Genomic DNA, 26,929 nt, shown 5'->3' on the forward strand with positions numbered 1-26,929 from the left:
AAAACCTGGAATGGCGAGGTCCTTTTCTCCCCATAGCCTTCGAGAAAACGTTTTAGGTGAAGGATATGTCCTAACAGCACACCCCTAGCAAAGGATTTATATAAAATTTACCATCAACCATGATGGACTACCCTGAAATAGTAACTCTACTGCCAGCAGGTTAAGATAGCCTGTTTTCCCCATGGAGAAAATACAGGGAATTGTAAGGGAGACTAGGGTAGGAAGACGGCCTTTTGCATGCCCCAAGGGAGACACAGCTTTAAAAAATGAGGATAAATCACCTAAATAAAAAGAATTATCTACATCCCATGTTTCCTGAATAGTCACAATATGGTCTCCATTAAGAGCTTCCAACCACCTTGCATCATCCCTTTTGGCTTTCAACCACGCAGTATTCCAGCTCATAACAGTTAACAGGGGCTTCTGCCGATACATAGGCTCCATCAGAATAATGCACTCGCTCTTCTTTCCCTGGGCACGGGGGAGGGTGACACTTACTGATGGTGGGCTCAATCAGTCCTTATTGTCCAACCCACATGGGGGAGCAAACCTGTTCTCAAGTGATATTTTCTCACATGGTTTCACACCCCCTGCGACAACATGTGAGTTAAATAGGGGCCGCTTTACACCATCTGAGTGGGAATGAAAAGAAGAGTAAAACTACTGCAAGGGGCAGACCCTAATTGCTGCAGCCTTATCGTGGGTAATAATTCTGCCCTGAACAAAGTCTTTCACAAATCTGGGGTGCCTTTGACTAACTACAATATCGTCCCCTTTAGTATTTTTCCACTTCTGTCCCACCCATCAAACTCTTCTTACCATATTAATATGTGGTGACACAAAAGGCCCACTCACTAGAGTATGATCACACTAATGTTTCACCTTGCACATAAGATCAACTGTTGTTTCCTTCTCACCCGTTTTAACAGGGGGTACCCTGATTAAAACCCCTACAAACGGTGCAGATTCAGGGGGAAGATGTAATAGAGTGGTATTACCGCCCTTTGATGAGGGCAGCCTATTATGATCAGTTGTGTCCTGCCCCTTAGCTCTACTCTGCTGCACAACCACCAGGCCATTAGCAATTTTATCATTGGGTACACAATGTGACCCTTCACCGCACTCCTGCAAAAAAGTTGCACACTCAGCACCACTGACAAAGGGTGACTAGACCCTCCTATCACAACCTGACAGCCTGTAGACAGAGACCCCCTCGCATCCATACACACTTAACTTGAGCTTTTTACATGCCTGCCAAGCTCTTGGGGAACAGCAGCTGGAGCCCCCTTAGAAACACAGCTGCTTAGATGATTAGATAACTCTGCCTCAATCCCATCAAGCAAGCTGCAATAATAATGGTGGCAACAGACCTTTAAGCAATGCCTCTAACTTTGGTAAGAACGTGTCCAGGGCTAATTCAACTTTAGGGACATAATCCCTTTTCCAACTTCACAGCTGCCTTCTTTTGGCTTGACATCACCTTATTACCCCCTCTCTTGTTTTTAACTGGGGCTTCTGTGGGGGGAGAGTTAATCATGACAAAAGGATCCTCAATAGCCACGTGCTGTATATCAGCTGTTAATTGTGTTGACCCTTGCAGCTGGGTTTCATTCCCTGTAAAGTCACCGTGGTGGGTCAAGCCACACTCACTCTTATCAATTTCCATTGAATGTCTTCTTTCAGTAAGTCCTGTCTCCTTGGAAATTGTCCCCCCCCACCTGTAGCAAGAAGGAATCAATGGTGGTATGGTATCCCCACCGGGGGTGGACAACCCCTACTTTCTTTTATCCATTAAGTTTATGTTGTACAAAAACTGCCCAACTCAGCCACCTTGCAGCCAATGGGGGGGAGGGGTGGCTCGGCCTCTTCCAGCCACTGACAGGTGCAGACAGGCCCACCCCTGGCCTAGGCTTCACCCGGGCACAACCCGGGCGCATCCCATGCTGCGGGACTATGGGGTACTTTTATGCACTGCTGTCTGAAGGACTGCAGTGCGCTTTTATATGCAAGGCAACACCAGTCAGGCAGCCAGGGATTGCAGGTAATGACAGGGATTGCAGTTCCCCCAGAGGTACCTCTCCCCAGCTCTCCCCTGCAGCAGCGATAAGCATACCACTGACTGCGGGACTACGGCAGGCTTTTATGTGTGAGGCAACACCAGTCAGGCAGCCAGGGATTGCAGGTAATGACAGGGATTGTAGTTCCGCAAGTGGTGTCTCTCCATGACTCTCCCCTGCAGCAGCGATAAGCATCTTGATGACTGAGGGACTAAGGCACACTTTTATGTGCGAGGCAACACTAGCCAGGCAATAAGGGATGGCAGGTAATGACAGGAATTGTAGTTCCCCCAGCGGTGTCTCTCCACAGCTCTATGAGCTCTCCCCCCAGTATAATCTTTTTATGGTACCTCTGGTAAGTGGTTGGAAAGATCCACTGCCAAATTTGTTATTTAAATGTAGGAAGCCAGTGCTAATACCAATATAGATGCACTTCTATTTTCCCAAAACAGGTTTTATGACACCTTTTCTCTATTCAGATTCTAAGGGATTTAAAAACATTACCTTTCTTCTGTTTGGAAACATTCATATACCTGGAGCTTCTGAGGAAGTGATTGTCAAATGAGAGAATTGTGTTTTTGTTTTATCAATTGACTATACTTTTCTGTAACACACACCCTCAGGACCTCAAGTGCTCCCTGGAGCACCACAGCCGTACTATTTAGTAAAAGGAGATCATCCACAGATATTGGCACTCGATCACACCTCATGCCCAGGTGTGGTGATTTTAAGGGGGTCTTTGTTAATTGAAGTCTTTCAGGAATTATTTTACATAAATAGTGTGCTAGAACACAGTCCTTGTTCACTCTGCTGTAACAATTACCGTCTCATGAGTTCTGAAGCAAGGGTCTATTTTCATGGTCACCAAAGTATTTATATCTGACTGGAATAATAATTATACTAAGGTTGTAGGGGCTCCTGCGAAGATCATTTTACGACACCACTGTACCCTGTGGGCAGTATAAAAGGCCTTTGAGAAGTCAATAAATAGAGAACTCAAAAGTACTGCCCCACATGTCACGGTATGACCAACTATCAAAGCTAAGACCATAAATAATAACTAAATGGGTCATTTAAAAACCTGTTTGATAAGATTGAATGATAGCATTCTTTATGGTACATCGAGTGAATTCTTGTCGCACGATTCAAGCAAAATTCTTCCCGTTGAGACTTAGGCATTGATAATAACTGATAGGTCCAGAATCTCTCCTACATCCCTTTTTAAATACTGGAAGTACTCTAGCAGCATACCATCTGTGAGGGACCAACTCATATTTCAGTACATCCCGAAAAGGTGGTGTAGTAGATTTTGCCACATATTGCTTTCAGCTTTAATGATATGCTGGACCACCCATCAGAATGTGCATCGTATTTCGTTCCTCTAATGATATTATTTATGCGGTTCCCTGAGATATTGTATCAGATTATGGTGCATATGCATCCTGTGGAAGTTGGCTATCATCTTTAGTTTTGTATAGAATTGAAATACACTTCAGCCACATTTGTTCTCTTGCACCTTTTGCCTTTGTTTTTTTACTCTCATCAACACATTCCACTTCCACCATCTTCCAAATCTCTTCATGATTATTCGAGTCTGTGTCATTTGCAGTCTCTCGCTTTCATGCAGGTGTTCCTGTTTTTTTCTTGTACATAATGGCTATACACAATGATTGCTTAGCCAGCCTTATAACTTATAGTTGAGGTGGTATTCTCAGATCGAGTCTCCTTGCCTTTCCAGATAATACCCAATAGGCATGACACTTGGCTTTAATCTCTTCGTTAAACCAGATTGCTTCCATAATGTTCATTCATATTGCTTCTTCTAGGTATAGTTATAGATATTGCATCTTCAACTAAAGACTGAAGTAGTTTCTCAATTTCCAGCTTAGTTGTTGGTGTTGCACTGGCATTCCCCAATAACCCACTAAGTATTACCTGATAATGGATTCATTCAATCAGATGTTTCAGATTTATTCTAGCCCCTGAGATTCTAATGCAAGCACTGTGGATTCTTTGATATATTTATGTGTCCTTGTCATCTGTTTCCCATATAAGAACAGTCAATCTGTGAAGGAATTAAACTGTCCAGTGTGGCTGGTGAAATTAACTAGTCTACCAGATGGTAGACAGCCATTCAAGTGATGTAGCTTGTTCTCCTTACATCAAATGTCAACATGCAGGGCTCTCCTGTTGAATCTGTCATCTGGTAACAATGGATTTGATATGTACCATCTATGGTCACTATTGCTGTGGATCTCATTCGCTCTGTATCAGATTGTCATTCTGGCATTCAATTCACCCTATAATATAATATATTAGTTTCCATAGTCTTAAGAAGTACATCATCACAGATTGCCTGGATCTCCACTCAACACTTATCTCGTTGGTGACCTGGGAGGCAGCAACTGTTGATATGGACCACCCTTTTTTATGCTTTATCAACAGGGTATAGATAGAGGGTACAGGTTTCTGGGCAGAATGTTAAATCAGTGACCATCTGATAGAGGTCTTGAATTGCAGGTAACAGATCACCTCTCCCTCTAATACTCACACCAAGGCTAGCCTGACTGAATGAAACTCTAAAGCCACGTAAAACAATCGTGGTCTTCAAGGCAGATGACATGGATCATAAGGACAGCAAATATTTAGATTCAGGGCATACATTCTAAGTCCTGTGTTACTCCTTTTCCTTCCCTGATGAAATGTATTTTTCAAATGAAATACATTTGACAGGAAAAACAAGGTGGTGTTAATATTCTATTCACAGGACTCAATGAAGGTTCTCTGACAGCATTTGGCAGTACTTTCAGAGCATAGCGCATGTAGTTAGACATGTCCATATGACCCTGTCACGTTCCACTGACTATTAACTGGCATTCATTATACATGCTTCTGTTGTAGAATTTCAAAATCAGTTTTATATGGCAGTCTGTTTAGCCTGGTCTTCCATTCTGACTAATCTTATGCGTATAGTTTATTTCATTTTACATATTTGCCGTCTCCCCTTTGACGTTGCTTTCATCGCTGTCGTGTCTTCAGGGATTTAACATTCTCTGCTGAAAAGGCAAGGACACTCTAAGAGCTGACACGCTAAAATATGTAAATATGTTATGTTATCGGTGGCTTCAGTATTTTCAAAGAAAAGTGGATGAACATTTACTGTCTGAAATGTGTGCGAAGATATGGATCTTTTACACGCAGCTAGAAAACAAAATATAAATAGCTATTTGACCCTCCTCTCAGCAGCAGTTTGACAAGGCCTTTCACTCCAGCATCAATAGACAACCCGAAAGAGCATGTATTTACATTCCCCTTGAGAAATATCCTTCTTTTAGACGAATGATAACAAGCAACCGGCAGGAGAGCTTCAGAAATTAAATGCAATGTTGCTGTGCGCCGAGAAAATTGCATTCCAATAATAAAGGCAGGATTACACAGCTTCACGTAGGGTACATTGACCAGTTACTTTTACCTTAGATTACAAGTAAATTATATTCTGGTGGTCTTGTACGCAATATTCAAATTAAAGTGTAATTAATAATTGTACTGCAAGCCTGTATGAGTTTTTCCCATTAGTGCCAGAGCCATTGCTCCATGCTAACTAGTTACACGACCCCCAGCGACTGCATGTTTAGAATATACTGGCCCTCATTACAACCCTGGCGGTCGGTGTTAAAGCGGCGGTAATACCGCCAACAGGCCAGCGGTAAAAAAAATGGGATTTTGTCCCTGGTGGTAACCACCATCAAAGACCACTACTTTAACACACCGACCGCGAGCGTGGTAATGGCCGATGGGCTGGAAACTTCGGTTTCCAGCCCGGCGGCCCTCACAATTCCACCCTTGGAATTACGACCCGGCCTACCGCCATGGTTTTCATGCCAAACTTACTGCCACGAAAACCATGGGGGTAGGCACTACCAGTGCCAGGGTATCCTTTCCCTGGCACTGACAAGGGTCTCCCTCCCCCCTTCCCCTCCCCAGAGTCCTCCCCCACCCTCCCCCTCCCTCACCTGCTCCCCCTGCACATATACACACCCACACACATATACACGCAAAACACCGCCAGGCTGTATCATTGCTCATGATACGGTTGGCGGTGTTTTGCTGGCGTGGCAGTGCTGATGTCAGCAGCGCGCCTTACCTCAGTCCGCCGCCATGACCGTCAGCGGTGTTCCATCAGCATTTTGGCGGTATACCATCGGCGATCATGATACGCAGAGACGGCTGGTAGCCACAGCGGTGGTATGTTGGCGGCCATTGCCGTGGCGGTAGGCGGTAGTTACCGCCAATGTTGTAATGAGGGCCACTGTGTTTAAAGAATAATAAATAATCACCAAACACAAAAACGTGTTTTGTACTTTGGTATTTACTTTTCTACCTGTATGGACATTGTGGACTATATCGGTGTGCCCTGGTATTCATTGTTAAGCAGTGCCAGAGCCATGGAGGCCGGTTTTCAGGGCAAAACCTACCAGGCAGCGAAGCTGTTTGCTTGCAAGACATCAGGGGGACAAGTGTAAAGCTTACTTGGAAATACATTCAGCTCATCGCTTTAAATTGCCTTTGTGCTTTGTCACTCACATTTGCTTGCTTTCCAATTTCTGGTTTTATTTGTTTTAGCCAGCAAATTACCCCCATTTAGGTCTTGGTGGTAGGAAATACTCTGTCACAAAAGTGACGGATATCTTATCTGGTGTATTACGATCCCATTATCTCCTATGGGGATAGTAATACAGCGGATGGGATATCGCTACGTTTGTGACGGAGTATTTCCTCTGCCAAGACCTAAATGAATGAATGAATGAATCAATCAGTCATTTGTCAAATATAGTACTATCACCCCTAAGGGAATCTGGGTGCTGAGGGTGCTATATCTTCATCAAAGAGTTATGTCTTAAGCCTTCTTCTGAAAAGTGGTCTAAAAGGTAGCTGTCCAGAGGTGGAGGAGCAGGTTGTGGTAGGACGTCGCTGGGAGAATGAGTGGTCCCTGCTGTGGGTGCGATGCATGTGGGTGGTGTGTGCGAGGTTGAACATGGCAGAGCGCAGATGTTTTGCTGGGATTTGGAAGCTTAGTCAGTGGTCGTTGTAGACCATCACTTGATTATATAGATCTTTGAATGCCAGAATGAGAAGGTTGAGCTGGCATCTCTTCTGGATCCGGATCCAGTGGGGGTCCCTGAAGTGATGGTCGATGCTGGCGCATTTGAGGAGATTCAGGCTAAGTCTGGCTGCTGTGTTCTGTAAGGTCTAGAGTCTTTTGAACAGCTGGGTGGAATTCCGGGGCAGAGAGCGTTGCTGTAGTCAAGGCTGTTGGTGACCAGTGCATGCTTGATGTTTTTTCTAGTGTGGGTCGGGTTTTATTTGAAGATTCGGAGTATGTAGAAGCAGGAGGAGGCAACTGAGTTTCCTTACAGTTTTCAGAGAAAATTGGCTGTCTAGGATGATGACGATGATGCTGAGGTTTCGTACATGGTCAGATGGTATGGATGTTGGTCTCAGTTCTGCTGGCCACCAGCTATGGTCCCATACAGAAGTGTTATTCCCAAAGATAAGGACTTCCGTTTCGTCGATGTTAAGTTTAAGGTAGCTGTCTTTCCTCCATGTTGCTAGGTTGGTCATGGCATTGCAGAAGTTGATTTCGGCATTTTGGGGGCCCTCGGTGAGTGAGAGGACCAGTTGGGTGTTGGGTGTCATCCATGTAGGAGGCTATGCTGAGTAAGTGGAATCTGATGAAGGGGGTCATGTATATGTTAAATATGGTGGGGCTGAGGGAGGATCCTTGGGGTATGTTGTAGCTGATGGTCTTGGGTGCAGCGGTGAAGGAAGGAAAGCGGATGCTCTGATTGAGGTCTGAGAGAAAAGAGGCGATCCACTTAAGGGCATTTTGTTGAATACCTATGTTATGGAGTCTCTTGAGGAGAGTGTATTAAATGCCATGGAGAGATCCTGTAGGATTAGTGCTGCCATTTCTCTTCAGTTGAGGAGGGTCATGATGGTGTCCATAGTGGGGAGCAGAGCAGTCTCCATGCTGTGGTTGGCACAGAATCCTGATTGGGAAGAGTCAAGAAGATGGTTTTGTTCTAGGTGTGTGGCGAGCTGATGGTTGATTACTTTTTTGAGTACTTTGTAGGGGTAGGGGAGCAGGGAGAGCTGTGATCATTTTTTAAGTTGCTGGGGTTGGCGGAGGGTTTCTTTAGGTTGCTTCAGGCTCTTTGTCTCTCCCGAGGAGCATAGCCTATTTATCACCTCTGATTGTCTTCTTCTATTTTTCAATGAGGCCTCGCTTTTTGTGAACTATTTTATTTCTTTTACTTAAAGAACTCCATGAAAATGTATCTGTTTTCCAGCTTCTCTGCCAACCCCAGCTCTGCATGTTGTTTTCTTTCTCATTGTTACTCTTTACCTACTCGCCTCTGTTGCCCTTTGATCTTCTCCTTTCCCGTGACCTTTGTCGCAGTTTTGTTCCTGAGCTATGCTGCCATTGCGCATTTTCCCCAATATTTCACCCTCCATGCGTGTGGTGCTTCTGCCTTGCACTCCCACTCTCTATGTTCTTTGCACCTCCTACACCTGCTCTCTGATCCCATTTCTCTCTCACATGTGTCCTTCTCCATCAGCCTGCCTCCTTCCCTGTTGCATTTATCACCACCCACTCCCCACCCCACATAACACTTCCCTGTTTGTTTTTTCAAAGTGCTTTGTGCAAACTTTAAAAATAACATTTCTGGTGCTCATTTTATTTTTTTACAACTCCATCTCAAATTGGTAAATAAAACAAATAATGTACTTATTTTGTAGGGTCACACGTGTGTTGCCATGTGGCTACAAAATGAGGCAGTGACTGCATCATGAGGCTATTTCTATTTTTTTATTTTTAGCCATATTGTACAGTAGTCATGGTGCAGTACAGCATCGGTGACAATCACCGGTAAAGCCAATGGGTATCATAAATGAACCTGTTGGCTTTTCCAATACTTTTCGAAGGCCTGAAACTGCTGCTGATGTCTTTGCCACTTTCCATGGATTTCCCAGGTTGCTTGTAGTGGTGGCCAAATCCTGTGGAATTTGACTCAGTGGAGTTCCGCTGAGTTACATAAAAACTTCACAAGATGCAGCGGACTTCCATCAACGGATGTAAAAAATGCAGCTGGGGCTGCAATTTAGTGCCTGTAGCTCAGGCAGCACTAGAAATCAGTGCAAATGGCACCACACGTTGTGCAAGAATGGGTAGCCATTCAAGTTGATTTTGCTGCTGCTTGAGTAGAAAATATACTTTAACGGTAACTGTACTCAACCGGCAGCCCTCTGACTGCGGCTGGACACAACTCCCTGCATTAGAGAATTTCACTAGGGAATGCCTAACCTCACTTGCCCTCTCAAGCTCGCATTTTCTGGAGTTTTGCAGGAGTAAAATTCCACAGTACGGCCATTGGCAGAATTTGTCCAGAGCTTTATTTGAAAGAGTAACACTGAGCGACCACAATTTCACCAATTCTGCATGTGGAATAAAACATTCTGCCAACCCCTAGGTATTTTCAGCAGGCACCCAGGGGCGATGAGAGGACGGACACAAAGAATTATGGATAGATGGATGGATGGATGGATGGAACGCAAGAGAGTTAGAGGAAGGGTGCAGAGCTGGTTTGAACATTTTTGTCAGGCTGCTTTTGGTTCCGGGTCCACCCCTGCATCAGAACTGTTTCACATTGCACCAAATTCATTTCTTTGTATCACCTTAATCTCTTATGGTGGTTCATACTTCACAAACCTATGCTTCATGAATGAGGATCCTGCGAGCATAAGGTATAAATGTCTGAATTTTTACAAGGTCTGCATTTACTTGGGCAGTTTTACTCCTTCCAACCTGGTGCTTATTCACAGATTTCTATCTGATCTCTCTAAAACTGGACCTAGCATATGGGGAAGTTCTTCAATAAACCTGTCAGGAGGTTTATGAAGACCTTTCACTGTGGTTATAACATATACTGAGAATGATACGAGCAGTGAGTACCAGGAAGTCGGGCATCTTCTCTATTTATGACAGCAATGAATTTACTTGGTCCATAAAAGGTTCTGAAATTTCAAAAATGTACATGGCCAGCTCTCCCCTGCTGCTGCATCGCTCTCTCCAGTTTGCTGCCTTGTTCTCACTACCTTCTCCTCCCCACCCTTGTTTTTCTGAGTGCTTTCTCTTTGTCCTGTGCCTCGTTTTCTCTGCTCTCTCCTTCCTTTCCCTCCATGTTTCTGAATGCTTTCTGCCTCATTTTCCCTGCTTTCTCCCTCCTTGCCCTCTATTTTTTGCATGCTTTCTCCTGCTTTCTGCCTCATTTTCTCTGCTTTCTCCCACCTTTCCCACCATTTTTCTGCATGCTTTCTCCTGACTGCTGCCTCATTTTTACTGCTTTCTCCCTCTTTTCCCTCCATATTTCTGAGTGCTTTCTCCCGCTTTGTGCCTTGTTTTCACTGCGTTCCCCCCCTTTCCCTCTGTTTTTCTGAGTGCTTTCTCAGCCCTGTTCACCACCTCCCAGCACCCCTCCCTCCTCCCAGGACCTACATAATGGAGGATGCAGCACGGCCACGAAGCAGACGTGCGCGCAGTAGGTGTGTCCCAGGTGCACCGGAGGCACACCAAAGGCAAGCCCTTCTGCATACATCTGCACCTGGACCGCACTAAGTACCAGGACAATGCTCTTCTACCCCATGAAGATACACTGCCGCTGACCTCTGATCCCTAGACCCCAAACGCACCAACAGCCATCGCTGCTGTTCATCCCAACATGCCACCATAGGACCATTCTCCTGCCAACACTTACCTTCAGCACCGAAGCAATCAACATCCTGACACATTGAGAGAGACCACCACAAAACAACTCCAGTGCATCCTACTCAACACACGTTCAGTAGTTAAGCATGTCACCGAGGTCTGGGACACAATCTCCTCCCGCACCTCGGATATCATCTTCCTCACAGAAACCTGGCTTAACCCCGCCTCCACACCAGACATCACCACCACCATCCCCGAAAGTTGCAAGATAACACACTGGGATCAAACCAACAAGCACGGAGGCAGAATCACTATCATCTACCAGGGACACGATCTGCTGTACGATATCCCCTGAGGACTCAACACCGTTAACGGAACACCTCAACTTCCAACTCCACACCATAAGAGCCTACAGACCACGAGGACCATGCACCAGCTTCTGCAATGCCATCCACGAACTCATACTTCCACAAGCAATTGACTCCAAGCACTACATATTCCTAGGGGGCCTCAACTTCCACCTCAATGAACCCCAGTGACTCCATCTCTGCTGACCTCCTTGAAAGTTGAGCAACATCGGCCTCAAGCAGCTCATCATCGACCCTACTCACATCTCAGGACACACGCTTGACCCCATCTTCACCTCCAGTGACAGAGTCAGGTACATTCATACCACACCACTCACCTGGTCCGACCACCACAGCAAACACTTCACCATCTCCGGACTCGTATACCCTGGCAACAAGTCCCCCAGATCCACACAAAGAAACTGAAAAAAGATATCAGAAGGCCAGTGGAATGGTACTTTATGCTCCTACCTCCCAGACTCTGCACATGACCCTAAGCAAGCAGCTTAGACCTTCTCCCAGTGGATCACAGAATGCGCTTATGCCATCGCCCCCTTCCAGATAGCCAAAGTCAAAGAATAAAGCAAAAGAGCAAGCTGGTTCACTGTGGAACTACACTCCTCCAAATGCAACTGCTGAAAACTTTAAAGGAAGTGGTGCATCAGCAAAAAAACAGAAGACTGCACCACCTTCAGGATCGCTGTCAGCCACTACCACCTCCTCCTGAAATAAACCAAGAAGAATGCACTAGCAGACCACATCAAAGCCAGCACAAACCAGATGAAAGAACTCTTCGCCATTGTGAAGGAGTTCACCAATCCCACAGTCACCAAGAACAACATCACTCCTTCCCAGAAACTGTGTGACAACCTCACAGACTTCTTCCCTGACAAGAGCTTGGCTGTCTATGAAAGTGCCGACTGCCAACCCTCCCCTTCAGACAGCATCAGCCAGCTCACATACACAAACACAAACCCCAAACACCTTCTCACCTACTGGGAACTCCTTCCCATGCAAGGCACTATCTACATCATTACCTCCCTACACTCTAGAGCACCAACGGACCCTTGCCTCCATCATGTCTTCAACCTCGGAAGCAAGACAATCAGCGATGAGCTGAGGAAACGTTCTTGAATACCTACATCACAGTGGCCTCCTTCCAGTATGTCTGGAACTACACTAAAGTGAGCTCCCTCCTGAAAAAGCCATCCGATGACCCAGCTAAATTGAAGAAATGCCGGCCCTTCTCTCTGCTCCCCTATCCAGCAAAAGAACTTGAGAAAATGATCACCCAGCAACTCACCAAACACCGAGAAGACCACAACCTCCTGGACCCCTCTCAATCTGGATTTTGAGCTAGCAACAGCACTGAGACAGCCCTGATTGCAGCTACAGATGACATCAGAGCCCTCCTGGACCATGGGGAACCAGCAGCCCTCATCCCCCTGTACCTGTCTGCTGCATTTGACACCATCTCCCACCACACCCTGATCAACAGACTCCACCACATCAGGGTTCAAGGAAACCCCCTCAAATGAATCTCCTTGTACCTCACTGGCAGAATCCAAAGGATCAGTCTCCTACCGTTCACCTCAGAGCCCAAGAAGATCATCTGTGGAGTCCCCCAGGTGTTGTCTCTCTGCCCAACCTTCTTCAACACCTACATAACCCCCCTGGACATCGCATTCAGATCACAGGGACTCAACATCATCTCCTATGCTGATGACACATAGCTCATCCGCTTACCGTCAGAAGATCCCTCTTCAACATGAAGATAGGATGTTATGGCATGCAGTGTGTGGTATAGTGGTTGGCCACCTGTGTTAGAGCATGCAACTGTGTGTTTTGGGTGTGAATGATCTGTAACAACAATATGGTGGTCATTCCAACCCTGGCGGTCCATGACCGCCGGGTTGGAGGACCGCGGGAGCACCGCCGACAGGCCGGCGGTGCTCCAATGGGCATTCCGACCGCGGCGGTAAAGCCGCGGTCGGACCGGCAACACTGGCGGTCACCCGCCAGTGTACCGCCGCCCATTGGAATCCTCCAAGGCGGCGCAGCTAGCTGCGCCGCCGAGGGGATTCCGACCCCCCCTACCGCCATCCAGTTCCCAGCGGTCCGCCCGCCGGGAACCGGATGGCGGTAGGGGGGGTCGCGGGGCCCCTGGGGGCCCCTGCAGTGCCCATGCCACTGGCATGGGCACTGCAGGGGCCCCCGTAAGAGGGCCCCTAAATGTATTTCACTGTCTGCTGCGCAGACAGTGAAATACGCGACGGGTGCAACTGCACCCGTCGCACAGCTTTCACTCCGCCGGCTCGATTCCGAGCCGGCTTCATCGTGGAAGCCTCTTTCCCACTGGGCTGGCGGGCGGCCTGAAGGCGGCCGCCCGCCAGCCCAGCGGGAATGTCAGAATTACCGCCGCGGTCTTTCGACCGCGGAACGGTAACCTGACGGCGGGACTTTGGCGGGCGGCCTCCGCCGCCCGCCAAGGTCAGAATGAGGGCCTATGTCTGTTTCTGAGGGAACGGCATGTAATACATTGGACGTCATGCAAATGTATGAATGTGTTCCAAATGGGTATCTACATCGGATGGCAATCAGTGATCTACAACAGTCATGAGAAGTGTTTGTAATATGTGTTGACTCATGTGATGTGTGTATTTGTTTGACTTTGGGGACATTACATTTCACACGACAAACAAAACTCAGGTATGATTGAGGATGGCTGATGAGCGCTATGTAGGATATAATACTCCTCATATGTCATTAATTGTTGGTTACGACTCCATGGTGACTTGTGTGTGGGCTACACAAATTTCTGACATGTGTATTTGTTTGGTACGTACTGTGTTTGAGACACGGTGACTTAATTCCACCCATAAAATATTTGGTACACGTCAGTTTGACTCATTACAATTACCTATGTTACTTGTGTTGCTGTGGTGTACCTGCTGCCCTGGCTGCATGTGCTCACATATTTTCAGACATGCATTCCACAGAAGTGTCCAGTTCAAGTGTGTGGGCATGTGTACCATGTGTCAGGATTGGGCTCCATGGTGTCACGGTTTCGGGCAGGTCTTGTCAGGACTCTTTTAGAGGCAGCCCTTGAGTTCACAGAGTATCTTGCAAGTAGGAAGTGTACCAAAGCAGAAGAGCAGCTAACGGCATACAAGGGGAAAGGCCAGCTATGGTAAGGCAGAGAAATCAGAAAGGTGAAGGCAGAGCAACCTTAGTGTGAACAAATATGAAACGGGTCAGCAATGGACAAACACGCTGGGATTATCACCAACGTTGTATACAGGGTAGGGCTAAGAACTTTCCACAGCAACAAGGAACGTCACTGCCTCTGTGCAGATTAATCTTACAGATAGTCACCACACAAGCCCCATAGAAAGGAGGCAGCAGAAGTGATTCTGTGTCTGGACCCTTAGGGCACAAACAAGGATTGTACTTAAATACACAAGACTAGCCCTTGTGGGTCCGGCTGGAGACACAGTGGGAATTCCTGGAATACAGCCATAGCACACTGTCACTGTTAGGCACTGAAGAGTACATGCAACACTAGACAAAGGATGGGGGCTGGATTTGCCTCCTGGAAACCAGGTGCCGGCCCAAGTACAAAGGAAAACACTTCTGCACAGGTGAGAACTGATAGGACACTTATCAGACACGATAACCCAAGAGGAAACAGAAAGCGAAGGAACCAACTAGGAGGCAAAACCAGGAACAGGCTCAGGCTGACGCAAAGGCTGGAACAGGTCTGGGAAATAAAAGCAGGCTCTGGCAGAAACAAACATGAACAAGGCTGAGAAACAGAGAGCAGACTCTGATTGGAACAAGCAGGAACAGGACTGGGTAAACAGAGAGCAGGTTCAGGCTGAATCAGGACTGTGACACAATCCAACAAGGGGTCTGGAACACAAAGGAATCGTACTCCAATGCATGACGAGGAGCTTCAGGGAATGGCAGCTTATAAGCAGTTCCAGGCAGCAGCAAGGCCAGGACAGAGTCACCTAGCTGGGCTGCACAAGAGAGGTCACAGGTGTGTGCAGCATCAGCCTCTCAAAAGTCCTGGAGAAAGAGAATCCAGTATAAAGGGACAACCAGACTTTTCCCATAGGAAGCAATGGACAGATGATTACAGGTCTTACCGACTACCAGACAGGGCATTATGGGACCTGAAGTCCATGCAAGTTAATGTAGTTCTTCTCTAGCATGCCATATGGAAAAGGGAAGCAAACAGGAGCCATAAAGGGACTCTGGGTGAATGTTAATGATGATTCCCAGGGTACAGGTAGTCGGTTTACAGTGCCCTCTAGAGATGGGAGGGAAGAGACGTAACAAATGGCAGTGGCAGGACTTATTTCCAGGGATGGACTGCGCAGGGTATGTGTTGTGAACATTGCTTGTCATACCTGGGACACTCATGCTATCCATTTTCACAAATGATGCCCCCCTTGTCACACAAGCTCCTTGCAGAGATTGCAAATGTCACACTTACTAATGTCAGGGGTCTGTTCATACATTCCTCTTTTCACTGATATTTCACATCCACTGCCTCATCTATGGGGCGCTTATTTACCTTATGATTGGAGATGTCATAGTTGTGTGTCATGTGCTACAGTAGACCATGTTGGCAACGTGGATGTGAGTCATATGGTGTGGTCCATTGATTTTGCCCTTCATCTGTGAAATTCAAGAAATGAGTATTTTTTATGTGTGTGTGATGTTTGCTGTACAATCATCGGCATCACATGTGATGTTGCATCAGAAGTAGTCATATTTGTCTTCGTAACATGCCCCCTGAGGCAATGTTAACATTCCTAAGGAACATGTGATGGAGAATGAAGAAACCAGAGCAAGATTGTGTGATCAAGTAAGGTGTTTATTTACATATATTAACAAGGTGTGTAAAGCGACTATTGATTGAAAATGTTTTGTACAATTTGTTGTCTGTGGTGCATTCCTGCAGCTGTGCTCTGCTGTTCCCCCTCAATTACCCTGCCATGATCCTCCTCATCCGCCTCCTCCTCAGGCAGATCTTGCTCTGGCTCAAGTAGAGGGATGTTCCTCCTCACACAAATGTTGTGCAGGATAGCACAGGTAAGTATAATTTTACACAAAATGTGTGGGGCATATAGTAGGCTGCTTCCTGTGATGTCCAAGCACCTGAATCTGGACTTCAGGATGCCAAAGGTCCTTTCCACAATGGTGCGTGTCCTACGATGTGCCTCATTATAGGCACGCTCTGCTGCTGTGCTTAGGTTGGGGAATGGGGTCATGATCCATAGCTGGATCCCGTAACACTGATCGGCTGCAAAAGATTATTGAAGTGAGTATTTTGTTAGTGCTTGCAACAGGAATGTCATGTAGCATGGCAGTTGATATCTTGTGTCGTCTGTGACTCATATGTGTTTGTGGTATTGTGTGAAACCCTGTGCTTCTGTGGGGTTTTATTCTGCTGTGGGCTGTTTGACTTGACAACTTGTGTTTGGCTCATTGCCCTGGGATCTATGATTTGTTTTCCAAATTGTAGGTCAGTATGTATGTACCATGCGTTGTGTAGTGGCGAACATGTTTTAGTGTTCTTTCACTGGAGGGGACATGATACTTCCACACTCACAATAGATTCCGATGTGGTGGTAACATGGTTGCACTACATGGCATGGACCTCCCATCCATTTAGACATATGTCATTGCAGTTGAAATGCAACAGTGAGGCCCTTTGATTTGGCAAGGTGACAATGCACAACACGTCTCCATAAGCTGGCAACACTGAGGTGTTCAGTATTGACAATGCACAAGTGTCCCATGTGTGACTTGGTTCTAGGTAAACCTTTGTTGGTCTCTCTGCCAGTAGCCCATGTGCTACCGTGCACCTACTCTACCGAACTTGCTCCAGGGAACCTGGCTAACTGCCTTGTGAAGGTGGATGTATCTGTGCAGGAAGGGCCATTTCCCTGTACATATCCTATTTTAATAGACAATTGGCTCTTTCAGTGTGCAGCAGTGTACAGTTTGCATTCATGCCACATCAATATTTGTTCATAGCACAGTACACTTTCTTATTTCTACCTGGCAACAGCATCACAGGATCACAGGAGTGATGTATGATGTTGGGACTGCCTCAGTATTTCCATGTCACCTACATGTGAGTCGGCATCATCATGCTATGTGTCTCATGGTGTTAGACCTGCTGCAACACACATTGCACACCCCTTCCACGCTACATACTGCTTGGGAGGGTGTTGGATTGACTATGTGGCCTAATGTAATTGTAAATGGTTCATCTTCCAAGTTGTACTTCCAGGGCAAGCCATGTCATTGTCACTGTGGGCTTTGACATTGGTCCCATGTGTGTACCCCTTTGTGTTAGGGTGTACAACATAACTACCAGTGCCACACCTCAGTGTCATCCTGCCCCCGTGTCAATGCGTATGTTTTGTGTGTCCTACAGGGTTGTTGTGCTGTGTGTATATTGCTATGTTTATTGTCTTACCGACAAGAAGGCCATTGCCATATTTTCTGTCCTGGAAGTGATGATTGATCCTGCTGTGGTGGAATATGAATGAATCATGGACACTCCCAGCATACTTGGCCAAGATGTTAGTGAAGAATCCCTGGTGGTCAACTATGGCCTGCACATTGATGGAATGCGTGTGCTTTCTGTTCCTGAATAGGTGTTCTGTTGCTGCAGGTGGGATGATCCGGACATGGGTGCAGACAATGCACATGCAGGAAGCCATGGATTTGGTAGAAGCCCTGTTTTATCTCCTGCTGCTTCTGCTGGGTGTTGGGGAAGCTGATGTGGCAGGGTGTGAGGGAGATTATGGTATCTAACACCTTGGACAGGAAGGCTGAGAATGAGGGCTGTGGTACCCCATCGACCAGGGCACCCATTGTCTGGAAGAAGCCACTTGCCAATATATGCAGGACAGCTAGCAGCTTGGTCACCGGTGGTATGTTGTGCGGTGTCTGCAGGTTAGCTGTTAGTTGTGGCTCAATATGGCGCAGCAGCTGTTGTATGGCTTGCCAGTTGAGTCGATACCTCTGGATGATGTCCTGTTCCCTGAGGCCATGAAGGGTTGTCCTGTTCTTGAAGACCCTCTCCTGCCTTCTGCGTTGCCTTTGTGGCCCGCGTTGCGGTGGTGGTGGCTGCTGCCATTAATCCTGTGCTCGGCGTTGTCTTGCTAGCTGCATCAGTAGCACCTCCATGTTGTCCTGTTGGTGTGTGATGTTGCTTGTGTGTGTTTTCCTTAAGTAGTGGTGTGTTTGCCTCATTTTTACACCTGCCCTGACCCAGGCGTTAACTTTTGACGCAAATCAAGTTTAGCGTCATTTTTCGGGTCTGCCTCCCACCCGTGCGTCATTTTTTCCCTGTTGGATAAATATGGCGCTAGGGTGTTTGAGTCATTTTTTGGACGGGAACGCCTACCTTGCATGTCATTGATATATATATTTCCTAGTGGTGGTCCAAGTTAAGACCATGTTTCCATAGAAAAAGCATTTTTTGACTTTCCTATATCTTTGTCACTATTTGACAAATCTTCACAAAATTTTCCAAAAAAAGTGTGCCATGATTCTTGGTGCGCATGGGAAATTTCGGAGTGATCTGTCAAGCAGAGGTCGAGAAAAAGGGAGGGTAAAAATACATGCATTTCCCATGTTAATTCCCATACTAGTTTTTAACACAACTACAGCCCAAACCGCTGAACAGATTTACACCAAATTTGGCAGAAAGCTAGCTTTTTTCCACGGATTGTGCTTATGGGTATTTGGTGTAAATCCAAAATACATTTATATATCTAGGGCAGCGGATCCTTCCCAATGGCATCACGAACGATAAGGAGCTCATGCATGGAGATGCAGAGCTCTGATTCTCTGCCAACACTCCAAACCAGAAAGTGTTGGCAGCCACCTTGGGACTCGGCATCAGACAAGGGGCCAGGGTAAAGTCACCCTGACCCCTTAGCTCTGGTGCTGGGATCCCTGAGGTACCCCGGCAGGGTTAAAATCACTTAAAAAAACAAAAATAATTTTGCCACGATTTTGTGACAATGCTCCCTAAGGTATTTTGCTCCCTAAGCTAACTATACATCGTGTCCCTACTATGTACAGTTTTTTCTTCAATAATTTGACTGCTAAGGTTTATTTTATATTTTAATGATGTTTTAGAAGTTGTCATGAGTGGAGTAATATCTAGAGTAACTAGCAGTGCATTGAGAGGGCAAGAGTTATAGTTACCTTAGGGTGTGAGTTATAGTTACTTGAAATAACTCTAACTGCTGAATTTCTATAGTTTTGTATGAGTAAATTCAAAAACTGCCTATAACATCCCTGTAACCTGTGGTTTTTAAAGTTGATTTCAATGTTTTTTTTTTTTATTCTAGTTCCTAGCTATAATGTCCCTGTAATCTTTGCTTTTTTAGTGAATTACTATGTTTTTTTAATGTAAAGTCATTTTAATTACTATGGTCCGCCCAAAGTCCCGCCAACAAATGACCGCACCGCGGTCAAAAGACCGCGGCAGCCATTCTTACATTTCCGCTGGGCTGGCGGGCGCTCTCCAAAAGAGCGCCCGCCGGCCCAGCAGAAATGCCCCTGCAACGAGGATGCCGGCTCCGAATGGAGCCGGCGGAGTTGCAGGGGTGCGACGGGTGCAGTGGCACCCGTCGCGATTTTCACTGTCTGCTCAGCAGACGGTGAAAATCATGGTGGGGCCCTGTTAGGGGGCCCCTGCACTGCCCATGCCTGTGGCATGGGCAGTGCAGGGGCCCGCAGGGGCCCCACAACACCTGTTACCGCCAGCCTATTCCTGGCGGTGAAAACCGCCAGAAACAGGCTGGCGGTAAGGGGGTCGGAATCCCCATGGCGGCGCTGGAGGATTCCCTGGGCCAGGGGAAAACCGGCGGGAAACCGCCGGTTCCCCTTTTCTGACCGCGGCGTTACCGCCGCGGTCAGAATGGCCCAGGAAGCACCGCCAGCCTGTTGGCGGTGCTTCCTCTGCCCTCTGCCCTGGCGGTGTTACACCGCCAGGGTTAGAAAGAGGGCCTATGTGTTAATCCAACCACTGTGGTGCACGGCCTTTGGCCATGCACAGCGGGGGTTGGCCAAACCCCCTGTAACCACCCAACCCCACACCATGCACGGCCAAAGGGTCTGTCTCTCTGGGTGTGAGAATAGGTGTGAGAGGGTATCTCTGGGTGTGAGAGTGTCTGTGTTTGAAAGGGGGTGCATGATGGTCTGAGTGGTTCTGTGAATGCATATGTGACAGCCTGAGTGGGTCTGTGAGTGGGCCGTCAGTGTCTGATTGGATCTGTGAGAGTGTGCATCAGTGTCTAAGTGGGTCTGTGAGTGGGTTCATAATGGTCTGAGTGTGTGTGTGAGTGGGTGTATGAGTGTCTGTCAGTCGCTGCATGAGTGTCTGAGTGCTACTGTGAATGAACAACTGTGTCCCATAACCTAAAATGGCAGCCGCAACTTTCTGGTCAGCCAATCACAGCATTGTTGAGGCACGCATTCACAAATTCAAAGCGAACATCTCAAAAACGTAATGACAGACCTGCGGCCCTAGATATACAAATGTATTTTCCCTTTAATACCGGCAAAACTACTGAACGGATTTACACCAAATAACAAAAAGCACAATCTGAGGAACAAAACCTGTAGTCACGTACAAAACTTCTATGGGAATTAACACATTTTTTGACACCCCCTTTTTCTCAACCTCTGCTTCACAGATCACCTTGAAACTTTCCACGCGCAACAAGAATCACCAGCATACATTTTTGTGAAGATTTGGAGAAGATATAGGCAAGTCAAAAAATATTTTTTCTATAAAAACATGTTCCTAACTAATACTACCTACTGGAAACCACCAAAAACAAAATGTCTACCTCACAAGGAGGAAAGCGTAACCTCCTTTTTAGGATGAAGGAAATGAAGGAAGTTTCTGAACAAATAAAATGTTTATTGGAGATAAGAACACAACATCCAACCCCTGACCAGGACACTTTTTTTCTCATTCTAGAACCCTCCTGAAATATCCTTACAAACTAAGGAGCATATTTATGACCCCCTTACACCACTGTTTCATCACTATTTGTGACACAATGTCAGTGCATTCCTTGCAGCCATATTTATGAGGCCACGCAAAGCCACTTTGTGTGGCTTTGAATGGACTCATAGATAATGAGTAAAGCAAGGCAGCACAAATTGCTGTGTTGCCTTGTTCTGAGCAAGGAAGGCATTCCATGAACATTGCAGTGGGTGTTCCCATGCAATAACCATGGATTTTGACTCATCCTGAGATTTACCAACTCTGGGGGGAGCGCAATGAGTAGAAATATCTTTAATTCTCTTTGTTTTTTCCATGAGAGGAAAAAGCCTCCCAGGATTGTTGTTGTGCAGGGAGGTGCCCCTTCCTGCATAAAAACAATTCTGCATGCGTGCAGATACCCTTGCACCGTGGTGCAAGGGTGCAGCATTGGCGCTAGGCACCCCCTTGTGCACCAGCTCAGGAGTCAGTGACAAGAATGCTCTATATTACTTAAATACGATGCATTCCTGCCCTTTCCATGTAAGGCAGTGCCGCGCAGTAAAGTGACATGCTGCACTGCACTGCACCACTTTTTCGGAAATCTGGCCCTAAATACTAACACAAGAGTATAGCACTCCTCTTTGCATAAAGCACAAGGGTACCCAAAATGCTCAAAGGAGCAAATAATAATAATAATAATAATAATAACTTAAATTAAAAGGAATACATTTAACCCATATGCAAGGTGCTTTGTAAAAACCTTGCGTTCACTTTTAAAATTGCACATTTTAGGTTTACTGAATATTAGTTATTTTCAGAGATCTTCCTTGATCTGTGTTGCTTTAAGTCTTGTCTTTATCCCTTGAATATTAAACTGTTTTAGCCAAGGTTGATAACAAGGCTTTAAGAATCCATTGTCTATTTCTCTCAAAGTTTTGGTTACGAAAGACAGATATATAGAGATTCCTATTTACTTCCGATACTTATCAGTCCCAGGCTTCTCTCATTTGAGTGACAGTATGGGTGTGATAACAACATATGGCTCTTTTCCCTCAGCGTTCCCATAGTTATGGTCTTAGCTCAATTTTGTGTTGTTTCACAATGCTGTCACTGCCATCTTACTTCTCTTCCTGATTGGAGATAGTATTTCCTCCACTATTCCTCTTTCCTGTTTTAAAGGTCACCGTAGGACTATCTAGACCTTCCTTCTTTAATTTATACTTTTCATTTAGGAAGGCTTAAACATTGCCTGCATCTTCAGGATGCTGATTGGTCAATAGCCAAATCAACAGTATCCTCTGTTGATTTTGGTAAATATTGAGCATATTAACATTTTCATTGTCATGACTTACAATCTTTCACTGCATACTTGATCAAAATTAGTGACCAACATGGATGACGCCTCTTGAGGCTGAAGTCCTTTTTCATAAATACAGGCCTGACAAACATAGACCATGGCTACTCCTAGATGGGTTCCAAATTTGCCAGACCAGTGATCCAAGCAGGGCCTGTGTTTGTATGCCACTATGTGCTGAGTTTGGTTTACTATTATGGCAAACCCAGACTGCTGGTGGTTGTATTTGTGAAGCTGTGAATTGTATTTGCAGGACTTTTCAGCAAAGAAATACTGTAATCTGTTTTGGTGGAACGGTTGGGGAAATGTGACCAAAGATCAATGATTCGTTGTGTTCGCTGAAATAGCCTCTTCAAATATAGACTTGTCGCTGGACCCCTTTCTTGCTGGACTTACCAACCAAACAAAACCTTTGGCTACTTGTGTATTGGCTGGTGGTTGGTGTGTTTGTTTCACCATCATGGTGGACAATGTCACTTCCTTGTTGGACTGGCGTGATTGTGTATTCTTGGTTGACCATTCTTGACAGTGAGGTACATGATGTTTCACAAACATACTAAATTAAAAACGAAATGCAATTGAGTCTGATTCATAAAGCTTTTGCTGTGGTTAGGTCTGACGTACTACTGCCTTATTAATGGAATGCAAGAGGAAGGCCCATCTACTCATCTACTCCTGGCCTCCTCATGAATTTTGGAAGTATCTCAGGAGTACTCAGTGGTAAATCACAGCAAAGTCCTTGTGAATCAGGCCCAATGACGTTCACTAGAATCTGCAGTTGAGAGGATGTGAGGTTACCTTTCTAAAAGAGTGTTGTGCTATGTATCTATGCGAGCAAATAGAAGAAACATCCAAAAAGTAAAAGGAATAACCAATATGTAAAAAGTATGATCCATAAACAAAACTCACAAACACAACTATATAGTTATACATATGACTCCTAAAGCGAACTGCTCGTACTTTGTGTCTGATTGGACCGTTATTCCTTTTCTCTTTGGCCTGCAAAATATTGAAATAATAATTGTATTTTGTTTTATAATAACGATTTTATTAATGTGCAGAATCACTGTATTTTCGGTCTGTCTGTGTGTATCTCAAATATTGTACCAAAAAAGGTTTCCAGAGGTCATCAAATTTATCTTAGTCTCGCAGGTGATTTTAATGGCACAAATTCTCTAGAATTAATTATATTTTTGTCTCCCATAACTTAGTTAATCAGTTGTTATCTGGAGATGTGGTTAGGGCGGTTTATGGGGACCATGACACACTCAAATTAGCCTTAGATCTACCAGGTAAGGCGACTCCGAAGATTCTTGCTGCCTTTGTAATATAACAACTTGTGCAGATAATGCAGATAATCTTAGGCTCTATTGGAAGCTACGTGATCCCTTGACCTATTTAGGCAAAGTGGTCACAAGAATATAGCCTTAGTTATTGATTGCCTACAAGAGGGGGTGCGGATGGCGGGAAAATAGTCAAAAGTTTCACTGCTCTTTGTTCAAGGGTTTATCAGTCGCTTCATACACCTTATAGACCCTTAGTACTCAACCAAGAGATCGGGCCATTGTAGATTCCTTGATGAAACAATATAAAGGTGAGACAGCAAGGAAGCAGAATGAAATAATTTCTCCCCACTCGGATATACTGGTGGGCTTGATAGAGCGTTCCGTATTAATAATTTACCTGTATTTGGACGCTCTTTAGGCCGATGAATCTTTTGGCTAAGTGGGACCCTCGACACCCTTAATCAGTCAATTTCATTAAATCAATAATCAATAACGAACATAAGCAATGCCCTGATCAACATAACACTTAACAATTAATCCAGAATACATTTCGGCGAACCCTGACTTTTCAGTCAGGAATAACCACACCAGTTTATTCAAAGTTAGTGAATTTATTTCCCTATATTAACAAAGCTAGCACAATATAAATGTGTCTCAACACCAAATGATAAACATAAATGAACATTAATAGCTGTCCATAGCGGCGAAACAAGTGCAATCTATGCAGCATTTGAATAACAAGGCATTCGATAATAGCAATGCAAATCACTAATAGTATAATTTGTAATGAACTAATTGCATACATTTAGTCAGCATAACAAGGTCTCAAATTGCATCGTGCAACAAAAGGAATCCTCATCTAACCTCAAATTAGCATCGGCATGTGGGACTTCATGCAAAAACAATTTAGCAACATTAATTTAGGAAAACTCCTAGCTAGGGCTCTTGTCAAAAATCAGCAGTTGGTTACCTAAAAGAAAACACAATGCAATTTTACAATTTCCTTTCATATTTACCAATTACGATCAGCATACAAGGAAGTCTTCGTCTCACAGGTACCGTTTCTCGATCAGCATGGGTACTGTTTCGATCAGCATGCGACGGGGCAAAGGGGCAGGGGTGGACGGGGCAATTGCCTCACGGCGGCAAGGTAAAACTACTACTTCATGCAAAGGGATCAAAATTAAAGTCTCTAGGGCAAGAATCATTTAAAGTCTCTTTCTCTCGATTAGAGAAAGCATCAAAGTCTCTTTCAAAATGGCGTCGCAGCAAGGTGGGCCATAATAGCTGCAAAGTCCTGCAAAATGGCGGGTATCGAGCTGGTAATGGCTACTTTCTTCTCGTGCACCTGGTTTTTATAGACAACAGTTCAAATCCAGTAGGTTCTTCCATTGGAGGGTTCATAGGTTAGCTTCAAATTGTCCAATCAAAAACGACAGTTCTCAAGCTTTTATTTAAGCATACATTATCCTTGGAGATGGGTACGCAAGTTGCAACATTTTATACCAATTAACTCACTTTCAGAGCTTCCATTGTCCGCACCTGCAGATCGACCTTGGAGCAAAGAGAAAAATGCTAAGCTGGCACGAAACTTTAAGATAAGCATGTGAACGATCTCAGTGGAAAAGTACAGCTTCAAGCAAAAATACACGTTTATTAGCACATTGGAAAAATACGAGCATCTAAATCGTGAGACCAGGCAACTAGGCCAAAGCCTGCACTAAAGTTATGCTAAGCTAAAACATTTCAAACAAGCAAATCGTAGCACACGTCTATGATTATGTCGGATTAGTGCAATTCTAATACATCACGTTATATAAAGCACGCTTATAAATGTTGGCAAACTACTCTAAGGGCACATTTTGTCCCCGTACAATCTTTATTAGTTCGGTTAGAGTCACACATGATTATTTCACACTACGTTTAAGCGCTAATAAATGTAAAACCTTCATTTCAGCTTCATCAATCCCTCCTCTGATGACTACTTGTCATCACACAAACTATTTCCACAAATTTTATTCCATTAAAATTCTGTCAGTTCCCTTTTCCTTTTAATTCCCCTAGTTCTTTCTTTATATTCTTCTGCCATTCTTTTCATCATTTTCTCTTCCTTCCTTCTTTTAATTCTTTCCATAATCATTATTATTCCCCTTTTTATTCCCCAAATTCCAAATATGCAAATCAGTACAATTAATATTCCCTGTATTATTTTTAGTAATATTCCATTCCATATTCCCCCAATCCAATTTCCCACTGAAGCAAGTCCTTTTCCAACCTTCTCCCACACTCCTGGTTCTTTCAGTTCCTTCAAATCTGCACTCTCTTTTGTTAGATTAGCAAGCATAGTTTTAATCTTCACACTATTGTCTGGAATATACGTACAACAGTGTCGTGCACCAAGCATTTTGCAAACGCCGCCATCCTTTGCTAAAAGAATGTCTAAAGCAAGCCTATTTTGAAGAGTCATAGCTCTTTCCGCTGCAAGCTCAGCATCTATCAGGATTATAGCACCTGAAAACTTTGTCAACATGTTATCCACTATAGTAGACAACTTTCTTATTTTGATGGAATTCAACACAACTCCCAATGAAGGAATCATGGCTCCAAATATATCTCCTACCACAGCAGCTGCGGTCTCTCTTTTCTGGATACGATGGGATCCAGATGTCTTTTGAATCATCGATAGGCCATCCAGTTGATAAACCTTTGGGAACACTATACCCAAATAACATCTCCCCCACCATCCCTTTGGAAGACGATAATAGGCATTATACCCACAAATGTAATATACACCTGGTATGACAGGGTCAAGTCCGTTCATCATGAATGTCCATTTGGCCTTAAAGATAAACGTATGTTTACACTCACTCGCTCCTACGAAAATGTTATCATAATAAGATTCACCTCGATATATACAAAATTTCCCTACATGCCAAGCATCTAAAGCTATTCTCCCTTGTGTCTTATTGCGGCAAAATCATAATTATCTACTGAAGTCCTCTTATGTAGCTCCTTTTCTAATTTCGCATTCATTTGTGCCCTTCTATCATCTGTGGGATCTAAAAAGCTTATTTCTACT

At 45.0% G+C, this 26,929-nt stretch overlaps 1 protein-coding gene across 7 annotated transcripts in view; it reads left to right on the top strand.

The window, feature by feature from the left end:
• DLGAP1 (DLG associated protein 1) overlaps window positions 1-26,929 on the top strand; it is a 2,415,981-nt gene that overhangs the window by 109,301 nt on the left and 2,279,751 nt on the right. For 2 of the 7 annotated variants that reach the window (XM_069219943.1, XM_069219946.1), the window contains exon 2: window positions 20,912-20,984. The exons of the other annotated variants lie outside the window; for them this stretch is intronic. The gene's annotated coding sequence lies outside the window, so the exon portion shown is untranslated. The remainder of the gene's footprint in view (window positions 1-20,911; window positions 20,985-26,929) is intronic. 7 annotated transcript variants of the gene reach the window in all.

Source organism: Pleurodeles waltl, chromosome 2_2 (genome assembly GCF_031143425.1).
Source record: "Pleurodeles waltl isolate 20211129_DDA chromosome 2_2, aPleWal1.hap1.20221129, whole genome shotgun sequence".
Classification (NCBI taxonomy): Eukaryota; Metazoa; Chordata; class Amphibia; order Caudata; family Salamandridae; genus Pleurodeles; species Pleurodeles waltl.